The sequence below is a fragment of the Nannospalax galili genome, unplaced genomic scaffold (genome assembly GCF_000622305.1).
Source record: "Nannospalax galili isolate Female #2095 unplaced genomic scaffold, S.galili_v1.0 scaffold178, whole genome shotgun sequence".
NCBI classification, from domain to species: Eukaryota; Metazoa; Chordata; class Mammalia; order Rodentia; family Spalacidae; genus Nannospalax; species Nannospalax galili.
Genome location: NW_008341757.1, coordinates 1871266 through 1885740, shown reverse-complemented (window position 1 = coordinate 1885740; position 14475 = coordinate 1871266). Strand labels below are relative to the sequence as shown.

At 45.0% G+C, this 14475-nt stretch overlaps 1 long non-coding RNA gene across 1 annotated transcript in view; it reads left to right on the top strand.

The window, feature by feature from the left end:
* The window catches only part of LOC115071077, a 50800-nt gene extending 49657 nt beyond the window's left edge, over window positions 1-1143 (top strand). The window contains exon 4 of the long non-coding RNA XR_003850191.1: window positions 270-1143. This is a non-coding gene — a long non-coding RNA (uncharacterized LOC115071077). The remainder of the gene's footprint in view (window positions 1-269) is intronic.
* Window positions 1144-14475: the final 13332 nt, after the last annotated feature.

The following is a 14475-nucleotide window of genomic DNA, read 5'->3' as shown; positions in this document are numbered from 1 at the left end:
TGAGTTTCGAGCAAATATATCAATTTTTAGGGCCAAGACTAGAAAACATTTGAGTAATTGGAAATAACATTTTTTGCTTCCTATTTGAGAGTCTCTTTGTCCCAACTCTGTCTCCCCCCTTTTCTGGAATGCTGTGTGCTCTGAATCGCCTTCTGGTTGACAGATCGGAAGGCATCCAGGCAAGGTCTATATATCACATTGTCAATGATTTAGAGCATGGCGCATCTTAGCGGGATTTACATCTCGCCCAAACAGTGATGTCATTTCAGGCGTCCATGGAAACTCGAAGACAGAATGGTTACAGCAACACACCCATGAACTCACAGGACCTTGGTCCTTGACGGATCTGTGGGCAGAGGGAGACCCTCCAAGCTCTGTGATGTCGGCTACCGAAGAAAATAAAGCATCCGTGTTGTACGTTACCTAAGTTCAGGATGGCATTAAGGCCTGCATTGAAAAAGATGGTTTTAAACATTTGGGAAGTACAGATAGAGTACATCTAAACACAAGCAGCTGGGCCTAAAAAATCCATCAGAAGGAAGAAGAATTTTATAGACATATAAACTGAAATATTACATTTCTATACTACCAAAGATTCCATAAAGAAAGCTAAAATGTGAGCTACACACTGAAGAGATTTACAATGCCTATAACCAACAAATAATTCATAATACATTTTTTTATTCCCCACAAATCAATAGGAAAAGTAATACAAGAAAAAACAGCAAATAATATAAACTGGGCAGTCATTGGAAAAGAAACACAACTCACTCTCAATATCAAAGGAAATTCACATTAAAATCACAGCACGATACAGCCCTGTGCTCTTTGGGCTGACAGTAGTGGTAATATCTGACAAAACCAAGCTTTGGTAAGCATACTGGAGAAAGCATTCTTGGGAATGCTTGCTAGTGGGAGTGTAAACTGGTAGGTTTTCTACACTGGGAATAGCTATCAAAGGTGAAGATATAACTATCCTAACATGCAATGACTCAGTTCCTTCCTTCCTATGTAAGCCAGGCGATCCGTTGCATTTGTGTAAACAATGTCAGGCACGCAGTGCCCATTGTAGCATTGTTTATAAAGGCAAAGAATTGGAAACCAGCAAAAGGACGGGCGAATACTCTGGGAATCAGTTATATAAGGCAGCCTAATGCAGTGGCTATGTGTATGAGATGGAGCCACATCAACCTCTGGGAAATAATGTTGGAACAGAAACAGTAAACTACAGAACTGTCTGACTAATTTAGATAAACCTTAAAACACAGCAATTTTATATTGCTAACATTATTCCATTATCTATGCATGCATTTTGCTTATAGTGTGTATTATCTACATCTAAATAATATGTATTTAAAACATACATGTTTCCATAAAATATGGAGTAAGAATTTACAAAATAAAGTATGGGCTGGTCAATACTGAAAACAGTTTGTAGTTAGAGGGAACAGGAGAAGATAACAGGGCTTTGGTATGGGGGGGTTTCAAATATGATAAAATGGTACTGTTAAATCTAGGAGGTTGACAGTATATATACCAAGTATAGGTGTTTATATTTTTCTATGTATTTGATTTTAACATTAAAAAATGGAAAGGAATTATCCCTCTTTATTAAAAAAATTTTTATTCTTTGAAATTTTCATATATGTATATGTTTTGATCATATTTGCCCTTACTTCTCCCCCTAACTCTTCCCAGATCCAATCCCCACCCCAACCCCTGCCAACTTGTGTCCTCTATTTTTAATAACCCACCAAGTCCAGTTTGTGCTGTCCATAAACTCATTGGTGTGAGGCCATCCACTGGAGCATGGTTGACCTACCAGGGGCCACATCCTTAAAGAAAAATGGCTCTCCTTCCCACAGAAACCACCATCTGTCAATAGCTCCTCAGCTAGGGGTGGGGGTTTGTGAGCCCTTCCCCACTCCAAGCTGGAACATTGCCTGGGTTAATATTGTGCCAGTCTTGTGCAGGCAACCACAGCTGGTGTGAATTCATGAGGACAACAGCCTTGCCATGTCAAGAAGACGCTGTTTTGCTCTGGGCTCCCAGACCTCTGGCTCTCACAGTCTTTCTGCCCCTCTTCCTCACTGGTCCCTGGGCCTTGGTGGCAAACGTGTGATACAGATGTCCCATTTGCTGCTGTCGGCTCCCTTACCTGCTTACGGCGTTTGGATTGACTCTTCAATTAAAGGTTGCATCCCCAACTGTGCTTCATGGGTCTGTGATATGTCGTTTGACTCTGCCACATTCTCTTTGTGCTTCCAGGGCAGGGAGGCCATGTATGAATGTGTTGTCCCTTCCCTTCACAAGTGTGCTGACTGAGAGAAGGCAGAGACCTGAAACACAGTCAGCCCTCTGCTCTCTAAGCTGTGCCCAGAGGCACAGGCCGGCATCTTACATTCCTGTATCCAGTCAGAGTGAGCATCTTTTGATAGCTCTGGTGCTTGGGAAGAGCCGCTTCTGTTCTGACCACGTAGCTGGGATACCGTTTTTCTCTTGGCACAGAGGCGTAGTTTAGACTGGAAGCAAATCATTGTTAATGAGGTTGAGCACACACTTGCTCCACTGAAGACATAGACAGAAGCTGGAGGAAGCCCTAATTTGCTCACTTGTCTCTACCTAAGCATTTCCAACATCTGCCAAGTCTGCAGCTCATGGGAGTGAACCGGATATCGCATACACACCCTCTTCCTGAAGACCACTGGTGAGCTTTTGTCTAAGATTGTGGACATTTTCTGATGGTCTTGAATGGTTGAAGTATACTGTTTTAACACTTAGCTAGGAAAGCAAAGGAAAGCACCCAACAGCAGCAGTTCGAAGTAAAACAATGCAGTTCAACTGCAATTGCCTGCCATGCACTAGGGATGACATACTGTGTAGACAACTATTTAGGGACACAGCAAACCTCTGTGTACATTCTAGGCTTAGAAGAATGACGGTGATAGGCTCACGTTTCCATATGAATCTCTGGGTCAACAGAAGATGGCCATGGAAAATTAGCTAGCTGTTCAGTACAAAGTAAACTGCTATTTGTATCTGTTCCCACAAAGCTGTGACAAATATTTTGAGGAATTTGTCTTCGTGATGCTTTGTAGATGATGATAATTAGATCAGTGAATTATAATGGATTCGTCCTAGAATAAAATATAGCTATAAGTTAAAAATCAATAGGATTTATATTATGTGAAACATCAGACTCAGTCACCCATCTCTTTTTTTCCTTCTAACTTGTGATGGCTAATCTGGGTTGTCTGCTGCTTGACACACTTGGGAAGAGGTAATCTCAATTGAGGAGTTTCCTCCATTAGACTGATCTGTGGGTATATCTGAGGGGCATTTTCTTGATTGCTAATTGATAGAAGGAGATCTAACCCACTGTGGGCAGATGGTCTTGGGTTATATAGCTGACTAGAGGCAGGGAACAAGCCAGCAAGCAGTGGTCCTCCAAGGCTTCTGCTTCAAGCTCCTGCCCCAAGTTCCTGTTTTGGCTTCCCTCAGTGGTGGACTGTAACTTGTAAGCTAAAACAAACCATTTCCTCCCAGGTTGCTTTTGGTCATGGTGTTTATCATAGCAACAGAAAAGTAAACTTATATGTAACCCATCATTCAAGAAGCATTTGACAAGTGCCCTGCTGTGTGAAGTGCCTAGGATGGAAGACCAGCTCACAAGTTACCCTCTCAAGGAAATCAGACTCAGTTAATTGAACTCCAGTGTTCTAAGGCAGTGAGAGAAAGCAACTCAGGAGCTGGTGGGCCAGCAGATGGCAACTGGAAACGGCATATACTTGGGTCAGAAAGGTTGCTTGTTAAGGGTGCTGTCTGGACTGAGTTTGAAGGGCAGAGGAGAGTCTTCAGTGGGACAGAGGGAGCTGGATTAAGTGTGTTGTAAATGGCATTGGTTATTTATTTTGTTGTCCACCCAGATGTGATTCCCCCCATAATAATTATTGGGGATTCCCTCACCTCTTTGGGGACCCACGTCTGTGGAGCTGTCATTCAGTGTACCTGAGAGCCATATTCCAGGCAGCCAAAAGGGCCAGATGAAGTTGAACCAACCTGGCCCCATGGCACTCTCTCACCAAGAATTTGATTCTTTCGTCCAGTTGTTTAAAGGAAGGAAGATGATTGCTGCAGACCCCTGATGTCCCTGGGTCCTGCCACCCAAGCCCACGCCTGCTTCTTGGCAGAGTTTTCCCTTCAGCTTTGGGTCCTGTCGTCTGTCTTGTCAAGTGATCCAGAATCCGTTTCTTCAGATTTCAGATAAATGAATAAATAAAAGAGATATAAGGAAAAAGAACCAAAAGTGACAACTGTGTCTAGAAAAGCTCCCATTTAGCAACTAGAATTCCTGTGCATGTGTGCACATGTATGCAGCGCTGTAGAAGCCATAGGTTCACGTAATGTTCAGTGCTGTCTTCTGTTCCTCCCCATCCTTTTTAATTTTTGTGGGACAGAACACCTCACTGAACCTGAAGCTTGCCAATTAGACTGGCTGTCTGCCAGAATTATTTAAGAAAAACTTTCTAAGCCCTTAGAAGTTCTACTACAAAAGAAAGAAAAAAATGAAGCGAGGGAAAGAAGGACAGAAGGAGGGAAGAAAAAAATGGAGGGAGGGAGGGAGGGAGGGATGGAAGAAGGAAGGAATGCTTCATCAGGCTCTGATCAGACACACCTTCCTGGACACCAAATGGAGGAGTGATGGAAAGTCCCTTCCAAGGTGCTGGTTTGCAGGAAAGAGCGGCATAATTCCAGCCTCTGCACTTGCGGGGCCTTTGACTCCCCCCCCCCCCCCCAGAACAGCTGTTGCCTCCAGTGTGAAGGACACAAGAGGAGTACGTCTCTGTTTCACGCAGAACCAAGGGGGAATCTTCCAGTGACCACCAGCGATGGTGGTTTACCTGGATGGCCCTCAGGGAAAATGCGAATGACCAAGCCAGGGACTCAGATCTCGTGCCCACTGCTGGCTGGGCTTCTAAGCTTCTAGCCCACAAGCCTAAGGTCTGGTAAAGAGGCAAGCCAATCAAAAGCTCTGGCTTTTTCATTGTTGTAATTACAGCAACATCTCTAGTACAAATTATGACTCATTTACTCCCCAAGGCAATTAACATCTGGGCTACCACCAAGGAAACTCCTTTTTTGGGGGTGCAGAATGACATCATGTGGTGCTGCTCACAGAACATTGGAGATCCTGCCTCCGGAAGGAGGAGACTTTGCTTAGTGCAAGGTCGGGGGAATGGTTTCCTTCTTCATAGTGGCTCCTCCTGGAGAGTCTTTGGGCTCTGACATCCCCTGACGTGAGCATTATCCACAAGGTTTTATTGTGGCTTTGATTATTACATCTACTGCTTTTATTAGAATTTGCCCGTGAAATGATCATGGCAGTTTAGCCAAGAGAATCTCAGTGAAATTGTTCATAAGACATTGGCCTTATACATTGATGTGAAAGTGTTTTGATTTCTTTTCTATTTCTCTGTTACAGAAGCCAGTGGGACTTTTCCATAGTGGACCTTGTGGTCTGAACAATTAATGCCCTTGATTTGTATGTTGAAATTCTAAACCCACTGTGATAGTGCTAGAAGTATCAGCCTTTGGGAGGTGATTGAGTCATGAGGTGAAGACCTCATGTGTGGGATTAGTGCCTTCATTAAAGAAATCCCAGACAGCTGGCTCTCCCCGGCTGCCACAGGAGGACACAGGGAGAGGTATTGCCTGTGACACAGGAAGTAGACCCTCACGGTACACCAGATCTATTGGAGCTTTGATGTTGGACTTTCCAGCCCCCAGAACTACAAAAGATAAATTTCTATAGTTTATAGACCACCCAATTTATGATATTTTGTCAATCCCAACCTGCATGCACTTAAGTAGCGGATACACACAGTGCAGTGTCTGAACAGAGCAGCCAATCACAAGGTCTGTAGCAGCTGGTGGAGATTTGGTGTCATCTCAAACACTGCTGAGCTCTGGCTTTGATGATCTCCAGAGCTGCTTCTGTGAACTTGTGCTATTTCAAGAGGCCAAAGTCCAGGCTTGAACTAGTTCGAGCTCAGCTGGGAGTGTCTTGTCTCTACAGGATCATTGACAACTCAAGGTGCTGATTTCACTTTGCATTGACTTGGAATTCCAGTTTCCTCACCTTGATTCTTCTGTCTCCTGTGTTGGATTCATTTCTAGGCTCTACACAGCTCACCAGAAGTTCCAGGCTATTCTATCACAAGGCTAGACCCATCAAAGTTGAGCAAACATTTGACCTAGAATTTCCTGCCAATTCCCTAAAATTCATCACGATTGGGCCAATGTAGGTTATGTGCACACCTCTGGATGTTCCACTGTGATTAAGGAGCACTGATGACTCTGTTGACTTGTGTACAAGGCTTGGGGTGGATTCTGAACACCTTGCAGGGCTGAGAGTCAGGAAAGATGGATTCCCACCAACAAGCTAGCAAACACATCAACCTGGGAATCACCACTCTAAGGAGGAAAGGGATGGAGTTGTCCTAGAGAAAATTTCAAATGCCTGTCACACCTCTTTGCAGAACACTCACCTTCAAGTATGGTCTGAGGCAGAAAGAATGGCAGCTGCCCTTAGATGTTGCTTTCGTTTTTTTCCCATTAGGCCCAGAGAGTCCTAAACTCAACTTCCAAACCCAGACGTCCTTAGAAAGCAGCTCCAGCCATAAACCTGCAGTGGGAATTTGAGGAGGAGTGCAGTGACATGTCATCAGCAGGTTTGCCAGAAAGAGGAGCACTTACAATTACTCGGCTCTCCCCAAGCACCTGAAACAGTTTAAGCAGTTATTTTCCCCACAGGAATTTTGACACACAGTTATGCAACCTAATGACTTTATAAAGAAGTGTTTGAAAACAACTATAAAGAACTTCTACTGACTGACCAGTAGACCTGCTTTGTACATGAGATTGGGTACATTGTTGATCCCTCTATACAGTCTTCTGGGGAAGATGCAGCCTTTCTGTCTCCCAGATGAAGAGACTGCCAGGTTAAGGAGGTTAGGGAAGATCATGGACCCATATCAAGTGAATGTTGCAGGCAGGATTCAAGCCCTTGCGATATCAACCCCAGAGCTGGTGTTGGTCAGGATATTCCCTCCCTGTTTCTGAGATTACACACAACCCATAACATTGACCTTCCCTGTGAGATGTGAGTCTTCCCTCTCTGATGACAGTAGAAAAGAGAAAACAGTTCTAAGTATTTCTGGGACACTGCGTTTGGACCACTGAAAGCAGAGGGGACAACCCACTTCTGCATCTTCAAAGATGAGTCTTGAGTGGAGGAGAATGTGTTCTTCAGACTTTCTTAGATCCAGTTTCTGCACCAATTGTAAGGCTGAAGGTTGGCTGGGAAGACATCGCCGATCTCTCCACCTGCATGGCAGCAACTCCCCAGCACTAGTGACATGATGCATCCATGAGCTGCCCTGACTCACTGCTGGAGTCTGTCCATGCCAGCTTCTGCCACCCCCGCTCACAGAGACCACACTTAATAAGCTCTCTGAAGCGTCTCTCCTCCCAAACCCACATGGAGATTCTTCTTCATGCCTCCTTCTGGTGCTTGGCTCATTGGCTCATGCTCAGTAGCCTCTAATAAGCACTAGTTGGGTTATCTTCTCATCCAAAACACTGCTATGATATTCCCCATTGTTGACCTGTGTGTTTCCTCTGGGACTGATGATCCTGTTAGTGACAGATCAGTACCCTCAGTGTACTGCTTGTCTCTGTATGTTCAGTATACAGGACTCCCATCTGTTGGGTGATAGGGTTTAGATAAGGTTTGTGGCATCTAGGGCTGGAAGTTTGGTCCCCAGAATAGCAGGTGGAGGTGGTAGAAACTCAGGGATAGGGTTTAGTAGAAGGAAACTAGTCAATGGGGGTTTACGCTCATGAATGGATTGGTGCTGCTTCTTAGGAGTGGATTAGTACCCTCAGGTTGTTATAAAAAAAGGCGGATCCTGGTCTCTTGCTTGTACATGTGTCCTTCTGTGTGAGGCCAGTTTCCTTTCTGCCTCTCCCCGTGGGGTGATGCAGCCAGGATGCTGGGGCTGTGCTGCTTGGATGCCCCAGTCATGAGGACTGTGAGCTAAATAAATCTCTTTTCTTTATGTAACCCAGCTTCAGGTATTTTGTGAGAGAAACACAAAAAGGATTTAGACAATAGGTGTAAGAAGTAAATCTCAAAAATTTAATAAACGGCCTGACTTCTGCATGAAGGTCATTGAACAGGAGTGTTTGACACACAGACTATGTTTATTACTCTCCACCCCATATAAACTCACAATGTTTTGAGCTTGGATGCACAGATGTTTGCCATCTGTTTAAGGGGTCGCCTCACTTTCACTCTCATACGCTACAGTGCCAGCTTTTGTGCTGTGTTGGAAGCATCATGCCATAGCTTAGTCAGGGCCTTAGTTACTGCCCTCTCCTTTCATCTTCATTTAAATACTAGTTAAATCTTCATTCGCTCCTTCCTCCTAGCTCTTTCCCCTCAGCATCCGTGCTACCTTACATTTCCATTGGCATATTTTCATTCTTCCAGTGTAGCTCTGACTGGCCTGGACTCACTATGTAGACCGGGCTGGCCTTGAACTCCTAGAGATCTGCCTGCCTCTGCCTCCCGAGTACTGGGATCAAAGGTGTACACCACCCTCAGCTTTTCTTTACCGTCCTAACTTCTCTCCTCCTCCTCCTCTTCCTCCTCCTCCTCCTCCTCCTCTTCCTCCTCCTCCTCCTCCCCCCTCCCTCCGTCCCTCCCTCCCTCCCTCCATCCCTCCATTTCTTTCCTTGAAAGGAGGGAGGGTCTCACACAGCCTATGAGCTAGCTATGTAGCTAAAGAGGACTTTTAACTCCTCATCTTCCTGTCTCCATCTCTCCAGTGCTAGGATTACAGATGCATGTCATCACAGCTTGTTGATGTGGTGCTGGGGATGGAACCCAGGCAAGCACTCTACCAACTGAGCTATATCTGTAGCTCAGTGAGATCAGTGAGTCAGGAAAACGAGAGAGAGAGAGAGAGAGAGAGAGAGAGAGAGAGAGAGAGAGCGCAAGAGAATGAATTAGATAAGTAGCATTATGGGAATGAACATGTGCCAATGGAAAATGTAAGGCAGCACCGACATCTAGGGGAGCAGAGATTCTGGCCAGTGAGGAGGGGCATGGCCAGCTGGCTCAAGGACCTCAAGGGAGTCTGGGGAGTATAGAAAAACTCTAGAAATGGAAACCAATGACTTTGATGAAGGCCACGGAATAGAAATGATAGGAACAAACAGCAAAAGAGGAACAGGCAAGCCCTTTCTGCCTTTAGCATCCCTCCTCTCGCTGACAGGAACAGTGCTGGCTGTGAGGGCCTCAGCCAGCAGAGGTGACAGAATAGGCTATGTGCATCCAGCGTCCGAAGCTCCAAAGTAGATCACAGAAGGTAGGCATTACTGTGACAAAATACCTGAAACAGCAACTTAATTAAGGAAGGGTTGGTCGTTGGTTCACAGTCTGAGAGGGTACAGTTCATCATGGTGGGAAGGCATGCCCGCAGGAGCGTGAGGCAGCTGGTCACATCCCATCCACACTCAAAGCAGAGAGAGAGATGAATGCAGGTGCTCAGCTGGCTTTCTCCTTTTTATTCAACCTAGGACAGCTCCTGGAATAGTCCTGCTCACATTTAGTGTGGGTCTTCCCGCCTCAACCTAATCTAAAAACTTCCTCAATAGACCCACCCAGAGACTTGTTTCCATGGTTATTCTAAACATCTCCAAGTTGACAACTGAGATTAACCATCACAGTGTATGTTTCAGTTTGGCTCTTAAGTGTCCCTCAAAGGTCTGTTTGGTAAAGGACTGGTTCCCAGCATGGTAAAAGCAGCAGGTGGAACCTCTAGGAGGTAGGGCCTTGAACTCTGATCTACCTCCTGAGTGCTAGGATTATAGGTGTGTACCACCAAGCCAGCTCTCTTTTCTCCCTTTAGAAGCTGATTATCTAAGGTATTTGCTTAATGACAGGAAACTGACAAACTGGTTTAAAGCTGAGAGACAAACTCATTAGCAAACATATGTCTGATGAAGTCCCCTTCAACTACCCCCTCATGATAACTGTCTTCTACATTTTTTTTCCAAAGAGGAACATGTCTAGAATTTTGATTCTCCAACTTTGCTGAGTCTTTATCCCTAACCATCAAAAACCTCTAAATAGGGGCAATGAGCTGGCTGGTTGGGAGGCACCCACCTTCATGCCAACGACCTAAGTTTGATCCCTGGGACCCATATGATAAGGCAGAGATCAAACTCCTGTAAGCTGTCCTCTAGCCTCCACATATGTCCATGGTATACACATGCACACATAAAAACATACTAAATAAATAAACATGTAATTTAAAAAAATCTGAGAAATCCTCAATACCATTTCCTCCATGAGACCTCCTGAGTCTACCAGAGCAGAAAGAAGGTAGCACCCCACCATCTCCCCAGACGCCCCCGTTCCTACAGGCCTAAAGCCTCATTTTCCTGCTCTCTTCTTTTCTTTCTGTGGTTTAAGCATGTCCCCCAATGTTTGTTGTGCTAGGGATGAATGTATACTTGCTTTAAGCTCTGTGCAAATGATGCTTAATTTTCCTTAGGATGGCATCCATGTTTCTTTGACAATTTCTTATTTCCTGCTTGGGTGAGAGAAAGGAATACTAAATTTAGACCAAACTGTTAAATTAGGTTTACTTGTCAAAATTTCAAGTCATTTATGGTTTATCATAGTTGAAAAACAAATATTCACTCCAAGTCAGATGCTGATGTAATTAACCACTGCCCAGTTTAGTACGCCAGCTTCGCATCCTTCCTTTGCCCCTCTCTGGGACCCTGGGCATACCTGTGTCTCTCTACTACAGGAAAGGAGGAGAGGAATGTGTCTCCAGAAGTGAGTAGAGGCAAAAATCATCAGCTGGGATGAAATCGAGGACTTCTTAGCTGGGAGTAGCCGACTGGGTTTTGGCCAGTCTGCTCCCAGGAGCTAAGGATGCCATCTACCCCAGCACAGGGCTGGAGGGTGTTTTCTGCCGCCCTCTCATGGGGCATGTTGGGTAGCCACTGATAATTCTTTTTTTTTTTTGAGTATGTATGTATATTCACATATGTGGAGGCATATGCATGCTGGCATGAGTACACCTGTATATGTGTATATTTTTGCACATGGAGGCCAGAGGTTGACATGAGGTGCCTTCTTGATCATCTTCCACCTTATTTACTGAGACAGGGTCTCTCACTTGAACCCAGAGCTCACCAATTTGACTGGCCTAGCTAGTCCACTTGTGCTGGGATCCCCTCTCTTTGCATCCCAAATACTGGGATTATAGACAAGACACCACGGCTGTCTGGCATTTATGTGGGTGCTGGTGATCTGAACTTCAGTCCTCATGACTGTGTGGCAAATCGCTACCCACTCAGCTATCTCTCCAGTCCTGAGAGAGTGCTTTCTAGACAGAGACTGTCCATCCTGTTTCTCAGCCCTAGAATGCAGTCTTCAGGGGTCCAAACTCCCTGTGCAGAGCCACAGCTCAACCTGCCCGTTCCACATCCTGCTTCTGCTGCCACAAGGACTGACTGCTCTAGGCTGCGTTGTACAGGCTCCAAGACCAGCTAGATTTGGGACAGATTCAGCCAATGGGAGAGGTTTATAGTGGATTGGGGGTGCAGTTGGCGTCACTGGCAGAAGTGGGATGTCTGTTGTGGCTCCTGTGGTCCCAAGCCCTTGGACCCTAATAATACTATCCCTATCCCTTGTATCCAGCCTGGTAGAGCTAACTCCATTCCTACTCAGCTACTCTCTGAGCCCTGGGTGGTCTCACTACCTCCTGTTTAACCCTTGACATCGTCTGTAAAACCAATTTCTGACTTTTCCGACCTTAATTTCTTCTTTTATAATCTTTCTGGTTTCCTAGGTCCAGCCTGGCCTGCATCAGTGATAACAATCATCTCCACATCCATCTTGGCTCTACAGAAAATGGAAAGTTATCTTTTATACACACACACACACACATACATACACACACACTACATGTATGAGTATATTGCCTGCATGTATGTAAGTGCACCCATGTCATGCAGTGCCTTCAGGGAACGGAAGAGGGCACTAGAGTTACAGGCAGTTGTTAGCTGCCATGTGGGTGCTGGGAACTGAACCCAGGTCCTCTGTAAGAACAGCCACCGCTCTTAACCGCTGAGCCATCTCTCCAGCCCCAGAAAGTGATCTTTACGAGCTTATCACCTGCTGGGCCAAAAGAGCAGACTGTCATCCAGCACGTGTCAACTGAGTAACTGCTTTCAGACCTTGTAGTTATTAATCCACCAAAATCCAGGAGAGAATGTCCAGGTGAGTTCCCATCCCACAGCAAGCCATGCTGCCGAGAGAGAAGTGAAGTAAGTCGGGCACAGAAAAATGCCATGGGTCCTCAGTCAGTGCGGGAACTTTAAAAAGCTGATCCCTCAACTTAGAGAGTGAAACAGTGGGTTCTGGAGGCTGGGAGGGGTGGGCTTGTGGGGTGGAGAAAAGATTGTTAACTGGTACAGAAGTGCAGGTAGATGGGAGGGTGAATTTCTAATGTTCTATGGAGAAGCAGGGTAACTAGAATGGACAGCTGTGTGCTTCGAAATAACTAGTAGAGGATTTGGATGCTGATGTAGAAACAGGTGTCTGAGATGATGACATGTCAGTCACACTAGCCTCATCATTACACATATATAAGTGTATTGAAATGTCAACTATTATCCCATAAGCATGTACAGTCATTATGTATCAATTAGAATAATTTGTGAAAAAAAAAATACCAGAGCTCTACCAATGTTGTTCTTCAACTCTTTTCTTCATCCCCAGGTGGAAGAGCTGCCAGACCTCTGCAGTCTGCTTTTCACCTGGTAGGGGAAGATGGCCCCAACTCTGGAACCATTCTCTTGTATAGTGCCTCTAAGCTCTGACTGACCAGCAGGTGAGGGATGACAGTTGAATCAGGTGGCCTGGGAGAGCAAGCAAGAGGTTCAAAGAATGTCACACCTTGTGCCATGTACACACTTACATAAGACTTTCCTGGAAACTGAAGCTTTAAAGAGATGTTCCCGAAAAAAATGTAAGATCTCGGATAAGTGCCATCACACCATTGCAGTGGATTATTTTTTCAAAGATCCGAAGGGAAACATAGTTGGGGCCAAAGGAAAGTTTACATCCTTGCAGGAATGTTGGTTTGCAGAAGAGCAAAAAGAAAAGGCTTTCCCTTTCTGACACTGTAAGCATAGACTCTCCTCATGCCATGGTAGAGGTCGCTTTTCTTTGCAGTGATCCACCCCGTCTCACTGAAATAGGCTTCTGTAATATAAGCCAGCTCTCTCTACTGAGTCATCATTTTGTTCATTTCTGAACCCCTCATCACTTGATCGGTGGGTAGAGTGTTTGCCTCGGAATGCACGAGCATTTGGTTGTGTTCCCAGCACTTCATGAACCAGCTGTGGTGACACACGCCTGTAACCCCAGCACTTGGGAGGTAATCAGGAAGACCAGAAGCTCAAAGTTATTTTCAGGTATGTAGTGAATTCGAGGCTAGCCTGGGATATTAAAGATGAACAAAGAAACAAACAAATCAAAAGGTATATTAAAAACTGGGTCCATAGAGCCTTCAAGTAGAAATGACTCAAAGTAAAACAAGGACAACCCCACACCAAGCAAGCAAAGAACAAAAGACACAAACAAAACTTTCCTTATGGTTCCATATGTTGTACTGGGTAGGTGGATTAACAGTGTGACACGCTCATATGCAGACTTTGTATAACCCCTTTAGCTTTTATTTTATTTTTTGAAATACTGCAATGATTCAGTGTCATTTCTTCCTCTCTGGGATCATTCATTTTCAGGGTCAGATAGAGATCAATAGTCATAGTTTGAAACTGGCGTCTTTAGAAGAGAAATACATTGTGTGTCTGCTGGCTAGCACCCCTTTGAGAAAACAGTGTGCTCTTCCATGATCATGCTGGGGCAGGACCCCAAGCATTATTTTATTCTGTTGCTTGGACTCCGACAGTCTCCTGTATAATATTACCTATCATGGCATTTTCTTTCCTAGCTCTTCATACTTGGTCTTGGGAATGGCATGTTATTTAAAAGATCCTGATGTGAGAAAAAGTGGCTGTACCCATTTCCTTAGAGACTAAGAAAACTGGTCTAGTGGTCAAACATCCAAGTCAGGAACTCTGTCCTCTGCCTGACCTTCCTGGGTGAGGCTTTCACAGTGATGCAGCTCATTTTGGAAATGATATGACAATGGAAATGTGTGTGTGTGTATGTGTGTGTGTGTGTGTGTGTTTGTGTTGCTGGGATGAACCCAGAGCCTCCTGCATACTAGGCAACTGAGCTACATTCCTGTCCTACTTTGTTTCTCCATTGCTGTGACAAAACACTCTGACCAATACCAACTTGGGGAGGAAAGGGTTTAT